The 14,736-nt window shown below is 34.7% G+C and overlaps 1 protein-coding gene across 1 annotated transcript in view; it reads left to right on the top strand.

Annotated features, from left to right (window-relative positions):
* Positions 1-14,736, top strand: part of LOC138707356 (MOXD1 homolog 2-like) — a 270,333-nt gene that overhangs the window by 204,283 nt on the left and 51,314 nt on the right. The window lies entirely within an intron of this gene.

Here is a 14,736-nt window from a genome sequence, read left to right as displayed (position 1 = left end):
CACTGGATGTCACTCCCACCCTAAACCCCTATTTCCACTCTTTCCCGCTAGACTGTGTGTGGTGAGCTTGTAGGGGAAAAGTGGAAAGGGGTCGTGGGCGGAGCTTAGCGTTCTCTGTTTTACGATTTGCCCTTAATTAGTATTATTGATATAAGTTTCATGTATTATTCGTCAAAATCTCGTTATGGAATTTGTTATTTTAGTACAATAATGGTGGCAACTAGATCGAGGTATGTGTACATATCTTGTTATTGCAGAGAACTCCTCAATTATTGTCTTTTGAGACAGGTATTGTTCTGAAAAGAATTAAGTACATTTCTTGAAATATATGTAGGCCTAATAAGATTATCTTAATTTGGAGACGAAATATTGATATAATTGTAGCTATCTCACTTTTCCAAGCACACTGCTTAACAGAGATTTTCTAATATCCCGTCACCACAGCCCAATGGAACCAATCCGTGGCCGAACTATGGCATCCATATCGAACGTAACAAAGCGCCGTGTCTCGAGGGAGGCGCTACACTACAATATCGCATTCCGAGCCATGAATTGTCCTGTTGGAATAACCGGCAAGCCATTGGGGTATTGGAATTGTAGGCATGAAGCTACCTATTCTCGGAAGAACAGCATGGGGTCAGCGGACCATGGAAGGCGACGCGATCCTCATCATGCATCGCGTCATGGTTTGGATGCTGAATGAGATGAGGATTGTTTATAGGCGTATATTGAGTTTGCTATAATTACAGACAGGCGAGATATGGAATTTCATAGTCTAAACCAGGCCTGAACAAGGTTTGCGCACTCCGAGCCGGCTCAGCTCATGAGCGGAATGCAGATATTAGCTGCGCTCTGTATAAGGGTGGACTGGAAGAAGGGATGATCTCGTACAAAATATACACAAAAGGAAGTACTATAACGAGTGCTTATGAAATGATTTCCCGTTCAGTGTTTGCAGAACTATTTTGGACTATTATTAATTAATAAAGAAATATTTGTTTTACAGAAATAATAGAAATTCTATAGCTACTTAAATTCAAATATCAAATTTACATTTGAATTGAATACATATGGATAGATATCCGAAATGAGCATAATTCTCGTGCTCGGGTACAGTCCAGTACTCTATATAAACTTTACAGGGTTCAAATAATAATGCTGATGATGTAAATAATAGTAACAATAATAATAATAATAATAATAATAATAATAATAATAATAGAATAATCGTGACAGAAATGATACAAAGATTGTAATACAAAATAATTCATTAATAATAATAGCAATAATAATAATAATAATAATAATAATAATAATAATAATAATAATAGTGATAAAACAAAAATATTTACAATAATAAAATAAATACTAAGACGGATAAAATAAAATATAAAACCACTAGCGACAGTTAACACAACTTAAATAAGCATATAATAACCGGAAAAAATGCCAAACTCGAAAATCAACAGAAAAGTTCGTTGTATCGCAGACGACAGCAACCGCCGTATTGACATTATGTTGTGTATTAATGGTAGTAGTGGGGAGCTGAAAGTCTACGTAAGTGCCATTCTCTTCGAATCTTCTCGTAAAATCATGGGAAGTAAATGCTGAAAAAACAAAATGTCTACGAGTCAAACTGTTCATTATTACCAGGATAAATACAAATAATACTGAAATATATTAATCGAGTTTCAGTTATAGATCTCTCCTTTTGTGCAAGAGGTGTCATATCAAAATATTTTATGAATGGCGGAGAAAATATAAATTTCAATAACTTTCTAGTGACAAGATATAGTGACAAGTACAATCATGTGTATCTGTGGCGATGCTAAGGAATCATTTATTGGAGATATACACTGTTATTAATTAAGAAAATGATTTATTTATATTTATTACGATGTTTTATCTTATAGGTTACATGCATCAGATAAATACAATAAAAATTAGTACCATATAATGCTAGTAACACTTAAAAAAATTATAATAAAATTTATCAAATATCGTACAAACATTTTCACTTTATTTTTAAACTTAAGCATGTGTAAATTGCTTAGGTTGTACAATATTATTCTGTTATATTTGTATTTAAAAGTACATCAACACGAGGTTTTATGCTGTTGGCAGCTGAAAGGAACAGTAGCCCACTGATCGTAATGAAACATCAGCTACAGATGTTCGATGTCTGCCTTTATTAAAGTTGATTATAGAAAACAGTTGCTCACAAATATAAATGTTGAGCCAAACATAGCAATCATTTTCACAGCCAGCCTGTGTAGTCATGGATATTATTGCTAATGTTTAGTCTTGTAAAACTCAACCAGGGTAGTAGTATTATTCAAACGATCTTCAGCCCTTAGGTCACATTGATGATCAGTAAGTTCGAGCTGTAAATCGTTAAATGTTAAATGTTATGTTCCGTCTCTTATATTCCTTCATACTGTACTGTAGCAGTAGCTAAGCAACGTGAAACAGTTACTGAGAATAGGCCTACACACTGCACTCCACTAGATAACTGAGAGGTCGTTTCCCTCTCCTCTACCTATAGCAAGTCTATGTCATTCTGACGTATCTTCCTCTCCGTTTCGGCGAGTGGTAAACTCGGCTCTCCCGCTCCGAAGGAGCGCGAGCGCTCGTTGAGCGCTGTTTGTACAGGCCTGGTCTAAACTATTAGTTCTAGCGGTATGGGAACAAGGATTTTCACGATTCACGATGTGTAAAAGGCAATTAACGCCAAAAATATATTTCATATTTTATTATATTTATTTTTATTGCTAGTAAGTTTGAAATGAATACAAGTTAATAAATACAATAAAAGATAAACTAGCCCACTCCTGAATGAGTAAGATTCGTACTCAGAAGGGGATTCCGATACAGGCAAAAATAAAATTAAATTTGAGAGTGAATACAGATTAAAAAGTGTTTAATATGTTTAAAACCAAACTATAAATTCAATACAAATTTTTATATTTTTTACTATATTAATTTGAAGAGGATTTGTGATTAAAATAATATTGGAATAAAATTTGTTTAATAATCTGGTACCTTGACTCATGCTATGATAAATAGATGCATTGGTTTTACATTTTGATTCAGACAAACGCAGATAATTCATATTTTTAGTTCTATATTTATGTATATACCTTTGAAAGTTATTAAAATTTCTATGAAAATATTTTAATAAAATAAAATAATACATTGTTTAATGTTGAAAAATTGGAAATGTTTAAACAACAATTCAGTTGGGTAATCTTTCTGCCTCTTTAAACAAATTTTTAATACTTTTTTCTGTAGTAAAATTAACGGATAAAGGTTTTTAGCCATGTCTTTAAAGAAACAGAATCATTCATTCTAAGTATGTTAATTAATATTGACATACCTACTTACTTTTTCTTGTTCTAAGACTTGTATAAGGGGTAGAACGACGCCGTTAGTGTTGACAAATTGTTATTGGCTTTCTTTCAAAATTTCTATCGATTTGAGAGTGAAAAAAGGTCCCCAGCAAACCGTGACAAATTATGTAAGATGATAAATTATTCCAGCAGTAAGGCGCACATCCTGGATCTTGAGTGAATATGAAATGCGAAAATTTCTTTTTCTTATAATAGCTTCGAACATCACGGTTGACTGTCCTTCTGGGCTTATTTCGTGAACTAGGATCAATTTCTGGGGATTATTCGTTGGTCCGAGTAATTGTACTACTAACAACCATTAGTGCCAGTAACAAATCTGTCACGGTTTTCCTGAAGTTAACACTGACATCTGGCAATGGAGAAGTGACGTGGAATAACAAGTACATCTTGTAAGCTAAGTTTATTAGAATTGTGTTTATTGAGGAAATTAACCAGTAACATTTTTTGTAATGCAGTAGGCCTATACTGAAATTTATTTTAATGGAAGGGTTCAGAGCCATAGTGGGCCAAGCGCCATTTATTAAAAACGGAGAAAGTAAGGGTTAAAGATAAGTGAATACCATAGTTTAATGAAGACTGACATGTCATTTAGTTTTAATGTGCATACATTATATTACTTGCTATATGTTTCCATTGAATTATGGTAATAACTTAATTTTACCCTTGTTTTCTACGTCTTTAATATATGGCGCTTGGCCCACTATGGTTCTGAACCCTTCAATTCTTTAAGTTTATATACTTAAAATATTGAAGAGTGCAGATTATGATAAAATTGTACTATTTTGCTTCTAAAAGAGAAGCAGTAGATAAACTAAAGACGGAAAATATAATAGACATGGTCGGGATATTTTCTTATCAGAAATAAACGTGAAATGTGTCAGAGAGATGTAATTTTTATCAACAGAATCAACTACAAGTTTTGATTTATCCAGAGAAAATCAAAACTCGAGTGGTATTTAATTGACTATTATACGATTAGAAGAAAGTATGTAAAGATTAGAAGAAATAAAGTACTCTAATAAAATAAAATATTAATTGACTTACTAAACTGTCTTGAAAATGTATTATTGTACCATCTCATCATTACAAGTGTTCCGCTAGATGGCAGTATTGTGTTGTGATCAGTGTTTTCTTGTTACCAGTTGTGCCAACTATACAATCTTCATTGAACTCTATGGACAGTTACTAGTCAAGAAAGCTTTGATCATTCAGTTTCATTTTTATTAAAACAGTTGCATTCCACTTCAGTTATCAACATATATTAAACAATCTCTGGTACGTGACTCTCCATAATCTCATACAGCGGAAGTTTTAATTAACGATGATGAAATAAACATGAATCATTTTAAAAGGTATAATTACTGAAAGTAAAAGGTTGACAAACAAAAGAAACAAATGCTAGGGAGGTGATAAAATTGTAGGATAAGCAGCCATGATTGGTTGAAATACGTCGTTTCGTACAGTTTTATTGGTCAAAAGTAGTATGACGTAGTAAAAGTATAATAGTCTTCATAATCATCTTCAATTTTTGTCAGTCCACTGCAGGATATAGTCTTCCCAAATGTATTCAAGTTATTCCCATCAAAAATCTTAATTTCTCATTGTACTCTAGCAAAAGCTTCGATTTCATCTAACCATCTAATGTGTGGTCGTTTTCTTGACCTTTTGATAGTCCTTGAAATCCAGTGAAGAATTTCTATTGGCCATCACTTATCTGTTCTTCTTGCTAAATGATCTGCCATATTGAATTTTAGATTTTAAATTTGTATTGTGATATTTTGTTTGCTCTCTGATCTACTTCTTCATTTAGCTGTCTCTTCTATGAATATATAACATGCATCTCTCCATATTGCATTTATTTATATTATTAGTGTTGGTTGTGGTGGTAGTGGTAGCTTTAATGACGCTTTTAACTGCGTATGTTATTTATTTCCGCAGTTCAACAAGAAAATTGCATGAATTGAGACAAACATCCAAGCCATAAAGGGGATTCGAACTCAAGACCTTCGATTCCCACTCACAGTACACCACCGTTGTCTCTTAAAGTAGTAGGCGTTGAAATAAATTGAAAGGACGTTTGTACGGTAGTTAATGAATATTACAAACGAAATAGTTCTCCTTTAAATAGAGTTTATTTATTGTTTGTGCAATAAAACACATGGTGGTCGGTATTTTGCTTTACTCAAATTTTGTGTGCTTGCGTGGTACAAATGTATAGTTGTATCAATTATACAGCATCCACGTAATTATGAACGGAAATTTTCCAGCCACAACTGCATTGTTCCGGACCCATAAATAAGTTATTGTGTTCGAAAATAACATTCTGTATGTAACCCACTACATTTAAAGCCCGTGAATAAAAACTCCATTCTATGAGCGTGGTCGAAAGAACGTGGTATATTCAATACAACAGCTTATTGCGAACACATCAACAGGCAATTTAGTGAACTTTTTAGTAAAGTGTTAAAAAAATATATTCTGTTTTGTTTCTTCTTCTGTCGGTCAAAAGCCTCGACCGTTTTGGTACTTGAAATAAAAAAATATTGAATGGGTCACATAATTCCAGACTCTGCTATTGTACGTGACGTAATTTGGAATCAGTGCTGTGCGCTTATATGTAAACAAAGGTAATTCACTTCTAGGGAACTCGTAACTTGTGCAGACAATTTGGTGCGCAGGTGAGATTGGTTTCATTGTTTTACTCCATGCGTTCGCAACTTCAGTTTTTCAGCTGTACGCTTGATAGCTTTATTACTCTTCATAATTACCATTTACCTTCAGTGTGAGTGAAAATACGTTATTGATGTCATGAAACGGAAGATTACAGGTGTTAAATGCTAAATAAAGAACGGGTATTTTATGGCATCATAAAGATGATTCAATTCCAGAGCAGAGTAGGGAAGTTGCAAGCCCAAAGAAAATATACTTTAAAATTCTGTCACCGGTACGTTTTTAACCCTCTACTTCCAGAATTATTCTGGATACCACTGATGTCATTGGTAGCCTATAAAATGTTGTATTATTTATTTATTTAGTTATTTATTTATTTATTTATTTATTTATTTATTTATTTATTTATTTATTTATTTATTTATTTATTTAACCAGGTAGAGATAAGGCCATCAGGCCTTCTCTTCCCCTCTACCGGGGGATTACAACTACAATATTAAGAATACACTTACAATTATAATTACAATTAATATTAAGTTTACAAATACAATAAAAATCGAAGTACTAAAAGATTAACTGATTAATAAAAGCTAGACAGTTTATTGTAAAAGTTAAGAAGAGAGAAACATTTTTTCTTTTATTAATTAAGTAAATATTAAACCTACTATACGCAGTAAGTAAAATGCTTAATAAGTTTGCTTTTGAACGCTACTATATTCCGACAGTCCCTGATGTCATTGGGTAGGGTATTCCACAAGCGCGAGAGCGAGATAGTGTATGATGATGAATACGATGATGTCTTATGTGTTGGTATGGCTAGTATGCGGCTATTTTGCGTGCGTGTGCAGAAATTATGATATGATGACAGTTTACTGAAACGGGAGGCGAGGCAGGTAGGTGTAGAGGTGTGAAGGACTTGGAAAAGGAGAACAAGAGAATGAAAATTTCTACGTTAAGCCGTAGCCAGTTTAGAGTTTGGAAAGATGGGGCAATGTGGTCAGCGCGACGGACATCGCAGACGAAGCGAACACAGGAATTATGAACACGTTGTAATCTTTGCGACTAGTTGACATTGAGGTCAGTCAGTAGAGAATCACAATAATCGAAGTGGGGCATTACTAGTGTTTCCACTAGTATTTTCTTGAGTGATAGCGGAAGGAATTTTCGAATGCTGTTTAAGGAATATAGTATGGAAAGCACTTTTTGAAAATATGAGTTACTTGGTTATTCCAGTTTAAATATGTATCAAAGTAAACTCCTAGGTTTTTAACATAGGAAGCAAAAAGGATTATTGTGTCGTTTAACTTGACTGGAAGAGCAGGAATAATGTTGCATAGTAGAAGTTGATGTGCCACTAGGATTGCTTGAATGAAATTAAACAATTAATAGAAAGTCAGATGTTCAAATTTATTTAGGCTAACATCAGCGCATATCAAACCCAAAAGACCTTGTGTGGTATTATTTACAAGGTCTTTCATCGTTCCTTATGCCGTAATAAAATTCGTGTTTTAATTATCTATACAGAGATGGTTTCACTGTGTAGCAACTATGTCTAGCTGTAGTGTGAATACATAAGCATTGCTATATAACTGTCTCCACACATATTACATAGTTCTTAGATCTCGGTGTAGTGTGTAATGTAACGATGAAGTACTAAATAAAGTACGAAATTCTTCTTCCACATCTACATCTTCATGTTCTAATTCCATGTCCATTATAGGCTATCTGAAGAAAATTACACTCCTTCATTCAAATTTGATAACTGCGTTTTCAACCATTCTTCGTTTAATTAATGTATTAATCAGGTTACTGTAATTATATTATACAATTTTAAATTAAATTATGATTTCAGTAGATAATGAAAATATATTTGTTACAATAATAAGAGGAAAGCGTAGTACATGTAATTAACATTGTTAAACCTGTATTTCGCTTTTCGCAATTGGCATTAGGCCTACTGAATAACATCGAATTCCTTTATTGCAGTAATCGATATTCATCAATTTCAACTTCACAATCTCTGGATTGTTTAAGTATTCGTAAATATACAATTGTTAACATTTTGTGATCGAATTTTAGGGATATATTACATACAATTTTATTTTATTCACGAAATAGTCCTAATAAATGTCACTCGAGGTCTGATATTTCCCAGATAAATCCACGAGCGAAGCAATACATATAAAATGCAAATATGAAATTTGTACACAATTAATACCTTAATAACAATAATATTTTATGCAATGTAATATGTTTACCATTTAGTAGTATTAAAATATTCACACAGTACTGTGAAATGTCAAGAATTCATCTACAGAATAGAAAGTGTGAGATATTAAGTAATTTTTTTAGTTTTACCTTAAATAATGCAGGGTTATGATTCTTAATGTCTTCAGGAAGACTATTGAACATTTTTATCACCATGTAACATACTCCGCTTTGATAGCATGATAAATTTGATGATGGCGTATGAAAATCATTCTTTCTGCGGGTATTTATACTATGTATGGCTGAGTTAGTTGGGAAATTTTCTTTATTACATAAGAGGAAATTTATTAGTAACTAACATCGCCGACTGATGTGAGAAAACTCTCTATTTTACATAAAAACCGCAAATTGATAAATTATTCTTCATCAGTGAGTGAAATTCGACCCTGTGTTCAAAATGAAAAAGAAGATTTACTGGTCTTATTACTATTATTATTATTATTATTATTATTATTATTATTATTATTATTGTTATTATTATTATTGCTACTATAATTTTTGAAATTTTACTTAAGTGGCCCAATTATCACTTGCGCCGGTGACCCATACCATTGTTGATTCATGCCTGACTGTACCATGTTTTTATCCAGACGCACTACTTCTCAGACGATGGCGACACATCCGTTTTCATAAAACTTTTATCTCTAACTGTCATGGAGGCGTGAAGTGATGAAATGAAAGCCCATGAAAAGAAATTGATTCGCAGCGGAATGTATATGTTCTTCCATCTCAAGTTGTGTAATTAGTGAGTTGTAAATGTCATCTGTACGGAGGGTGTGTCGACGGGGTACAACTGGGTTAATGGCGCCAGCCTATTCCGAACGTAGCCCCGGTGCTCTAATGCTGATGATAGTTGTCATTAGTTGTGGCTGCTCACATTAAAGACGAGAGCTCTAATGCCTCCCAGATAGTATGCAAGTCGAATTCAACAAGGTGCAAATTTGATGAGCGGACCGTCTCGTTAGACGAGCTTCCACCCTCTTCCCTCTTTGCATCCTGATAACACACTCATCCCCAGCGACGGATGTTTGCAACATAAGTGAAAATCTGCCTTAAAAATTTCTCCGTCTATTTGCAATCGTGGCTACGCGTAAAATATGTCTGTCCGTCTTTATTCAACGACTGTTATAAACTGCAAACATATTATGTTAAAAGTTTAGAACTTTAAAATCGTCTGTCGGAATTTAAACTTTAGCAGTCTTACTAATAAACCGTGTATAGTTTTTATACGAGACTTGTACAGAGTTGAGACAGAAAACGTTACTAATAAACCGTGAATAAGCTATGGACGTATAAACAGGCTGTAACTATACAATGGGAATTGCTTTGCAGTAGTTGTATACACGAAACCCCTTGTTTAAGCGTTGTATATAGGGAAAAAATGACCGCCCCTCTAACAGCTGTTCGTATCGACTGTCATTTTATGATGATGGTTACCTTGTAACCTCAGAAGAACAAACCAAAGATCATAGAATTATTAGAATAATATTGCTGTAGCTTGTACTCTTTGACCAAAATGTAGTGTGGTAATCGATTAGAGCCAGTTGTACTACCGATATTTAACACGCCACACTAGAGCGCTCTATCGGATGCAATAGAGAACCTCAGATATTCTATTACCTTTCGTAACGAAGTAATGACGAAACTATGACGTAGCTGTGTAACAGTTATGCTGGGTGTTCAGTTCGAAATGTGTCATGGCTCGCTGTATGTCGTCATGTGGCTATCCGATGAGCCTAGAGAATTCAATCTTCCTACACTTCCGCAGAGGCGTATTACCTAAATGCGAGGGAAGTTGCCTAGCAAGTACGGCGTTCATTATGAAGATTACTTACCGATACGTACGGTAACGCCAGTAGTGGCAAGAATGTGAACTGTTTGGAAACACGTACTGAAGTGAGTTTTTTTTTCCTACTGTCGGGATATGGGGAGAGGGTTAAGACGATTACTTACGTATTTGTTGACATTAACTTCGACGGTCAACATGGACACGGAGCATTTGATTTGTGTTGTGGAATGTTGCCGTACGCAATCGATGATAACAAATACCCTGCGTACGACTTGCCCGCGCAAAACACAGTTCGAAAGAGGTTATGGTAGCACACAAACTTTACAGACCCCAATCTCTTGCTACAACATTCAAGTTATACCGTACACGTTCTGAAGTTCAGATTGAACGTCTTGAATAATAGGCAACTTCTCTGACATAAAAGCTGAAACTCGCTTCAAATCGCTGACTCACAACAGTGACGTCATGACACACTTTGAAATGAACACCCAGTACAGTTATACACGACGTATGTAGTGATTATTAGTAAGGAATTTACACACGACTTATAAACGGGCTACTCTTTGTATAAGTATAAGATAGTTAAACGTCTGTATATAGACTTTTTATTAGTAAGACCGCAAATATTTTTCAGACCTAATTCTTGAGTCCATCATGGTTATATTGTTTGTTCACTGATGTTTTAGCCATAGGGAAGGGGATAGTATCTGTACAGGTTGCAGTCAATGAAGCGTATCGGTAAACGACAGTTACAAGAAGCCAAGCGCTGTCCTCTTTCCTCCTTAAAATATTTATACACATTTTTAATGATTTTAGCTAACTGTATATGTAAGAGTTTACCGCGTCCAGTTGGTGACACAAAAAGTTCATTTTCATCATCACTATCAATATATCAAGACACAGAAACCCAAGGTTGGCACATAATAACAACAGGTTTACATTCTAATTCACACACGAAATTTAATTTCAACTCGTAAGTAAAGAATGGAATACTAGCTAGCTTGATCTTCGAATGACGTGTTGTAACAGCGCTTGACTTCTTGGTAAGTGCCATGTGCCGATACGCTTCATTGGCTACAATCTTTACAGATACTACCTCTTTCCACATGCTAAAACATATGAACGAACAGTGCTCTGCAAATCTAGTCTTTCAGGTAAGGCTTCCTGTAAAGCAGATTTGAATAATTTCAAGGGAAAAATAGTTCCGGAGCCGGGTATCGATCCCGGGACCTCTGGTTGAACGTACCAGCGCTCTTACCAACTGAGCTACCCGGGAACTCTACCCGACACCGTTCAACCAGAGGTCCCGGGATCGATACCCGGCCCCGGAACAATTTTTCCCTTGAAATTATTCGAACAGTGCTCTGTTCTTATATAGAAGGAAACTTCTACCCGTTTAGTTTAGAGGAGAAGGTGGAATTATGGGCTAGGAGTGGTAATATGGGCTACCTCGTTTTTTACTATATATATGGTGTTCTTAACTAGCGAAAAAGCTCTAAAAGTACATCTCGTGTCCATCAGTCTGCGTGTACAAAGAGACAAACCAGTTGCCTTTGTGGTGTGGATGTTGTTTGCCCTTTGTGTTTTTCATCATTTTCAAAGTTTTTGCAGATATGTAGTTTCAATGTTATTGAAAAAAATATATTTCGTGTTTAGAAATCACGCTTGATGTGTTGCACTGATAAAGAATAGCTCTATTTATTTAGAATAACAATTTCCATACATAATCATAGAAACCTTCATGAGTCTATGCTGTTAATATGGGCTACCGCTATGTATCAAATATGGGATAGGTAGCCCGTATTCCCAGCAAATTAACACGTCCCGTATTTTCACTATGCTGATTTGCGTTATTTGTTACAGAATATTGCCATTGATGTGACACAGCTTTCCTACTTATGTTTCTTTGTTTTTTTACAATTTTATTTTCAAATTTTTGTGGTAGCCCATATTTAGACCACACTACCTATATAGGACCAGTTCATATTTCTTTCAAAAAGTAATTATATGCAAATATCTATTGCAACTATTGATCTTTAAGACTGGAAAAATTGTATATGAATAATTACTTTGTATGTCAATAAAGATTTCCAAGCAATATGTCACACCATTTTCCATTATTATGAGGAAAACAAAATGGTAGCCCGTATTTCCACCTTCTCCTCTAGGCCTACCAATCAGTAAGAAGAGGGGTTAGAGTTGTGCTACTTACGACTGTATATCTATTTGTCTGGATGATCCTACAACGCGTTAACGTTCTTTGTTATCCTCCTTCAGTCTAGACGTGCTTTTAACCTAGTTAAATTCAGATTTTGAACACATTTCAATAAGATGATGGATATTGTGATTGCTATGCTGGTGTTAATGTGTTTAGTAATTACTTTCTATTTAATAGCTTGTAGAAGACATTACATATATGTTGATACCAAGGAAATTGTGTGTCGTGTTTATATGTATTTCCAAAGCGAATATACAGTAACAATATAAGGGATGGAAGACAATTTCCGTTAGTCATGTTTTGGAGAGGAAACTTAACGTTCTTTATTACCGTCCCCTAGTCTAGACGTGCTGAAATTAGGTCTTTAAACACATTTCAATCAAGATGATGGAAATTGTGATTGCTGTTCTGGAGTTGATGTGCTTAGAAATTACCTTCTATTTAATAGGTGGTAAAGGACATTATATATACGTTGATGAAGGAAGTTTTGCGTCGTGTTTATGTGTATTTCCAGAGCGAATATGACAATGTAAGGAATGGAAGACAATAATTTTCCGTTAGTCATGTTTTGGAGAGAATACTTAACGTTCTTTGTTATCTTCCCCCAGTCTAGACATGCTTGAGTTCAGTTTTGAAACACATTTCAATCAAGATGATGGAAATTGTGAATGCTATGCTTAGTACCCTCTATTTAATAAGTGGTAGAGAACATTACATACACTCTGAAAGGAAAGAAATCGTGTGACGCGTTTATATGTATATTCAGACAGAATAGAGCCGCCAGGATGGTAGAACAGCATGCCAGCTTTGATTCACGTGCATGGTCGAATCGGTATGAAATACGGATTGTTTGTTGTACCTTCTGCTAATAGTAATCTACCATGATACCAGAGGTCAAAAACAATGTTTATGCTTATTGATCAGGCAGGGTGTGAAAAATGAAGGATCATGTGTAGACCCGTTTCAAGTAGGTACAAGTGCTCCATCAGCAGTACAAAGACTATTGAAATGCTGCTTTTACGCTATTTTCAACTGCTATTCCATTTCCTTTCAGTTCGTATTGACAATTAATTTCTATTTGTAAACGTCGCTTTTAAAATACCTACCAGAATAACAATAAATTGTCAAATGAGGGTTCGGCATGAAGATTTCCGAAGGTATTGTGAGTGTAACTCATACGTAAAACGTATTTTAATTTTACATTCACGCAGTCAAATCGAACAATTAAAAGCAATGCCTTGTCTCACGTTCTGAGTTGTAGACAGTTTTATCTTCTACTTTATCTTCTCGGAATTGCTCAATATGATCACTTCCCTTGTTCATGCAAAGCTCAGAGGCCTTTTCATGGGTATTCTTATATCGAAGAAGCATTCACGTATCTGTCCGATTTCCTAGAAACTTTGTTGAATACGTTGGCGAAGCGCTTCTATGTTGCCTGTGGATGTCCTGCAGACAATGGCCTTTAGAAGTCGTCACAGATGAGAATTTAGCGAATTCAAGACAGGAGAGCGTACAGGTCAGTCAATATCATCCCCACAATCCATACATTTGTTAGGAAATCGACCATTCAATAAGTTCCTAGCTACTCTACTGGAATGAGTTGGGAAAATATCGCACACGGAAGGAAGGTAAAATAAAGTTCGCGACACGTGATGCTATTGCCAGAACAACGCGCTTAAATGATCAGAGTGGATTGTGAAGTAATGTGTTGAGGAAGTTTTACAAATATGAAATAGGGGTACAATAATATGAAATAGTGTGATATACGACCTGAGACGTGTTGTACTCTAGCGGAAGTCTTCCAAATTACTACGCACTGATATTCTTTTTCGTGGGAATGTGTCAGTTTGCACTTAGAAGCTGAACTGTTGAAACGTTTATCATTATTGCGTTTCCGAGGAACGTGAAAATTTTGGCGGTAAGTAGTTTTCTTCAATATACATTGTTATTCCTCAATGATATAAATATTAATGATATGTATTCTTAAAGAGAAACAATCTACGTTTATAGCAATATATTGATGTCCCAGAACCAGACTGTTCCAAGTCCATTTTACTATTTTTCTTTTCAGGAGAGCTATTTTAAGCTCCTGACATTCAAAGGTTCATGAAAAATTTGGAATAGTTTCATAGCATATATGTTCATAATTGCAGTGGAATGCAATTATTTTAATAAAAATGAAACTGACTCAACAAAGACTTCTTGACTAGTATTCCTTCATAGAGTTCAATGAAGGTTGTATAGTTGGCACAACTGGTAACAAGAGAACAGCAAATCATAACACACTACTGCCATCTAGCTTAATATTTGCAATGACGAGATGGTATAATAATACATTAGAAGACAGTATAGTATTTTCATAAGTCAATTAATATTTCATT

This window comes from Periplaneta americana, chromosome 10, assembly GCF_040183065.1.
Source record: "Periplaneta americana isolate PAMFEO1 chromosome 10, P.americana_PAMFEO1_priV1, whole genome shotgun sequence".
NCBI lineage: Eukaryota > Metazoa > Arthropoda > Insecta > Blattodea > Blattidae > Periplaneta > Periplaneta americana.
This window is presented reverse-complemented; position numbering and strand designations above follow the sequence as displayed.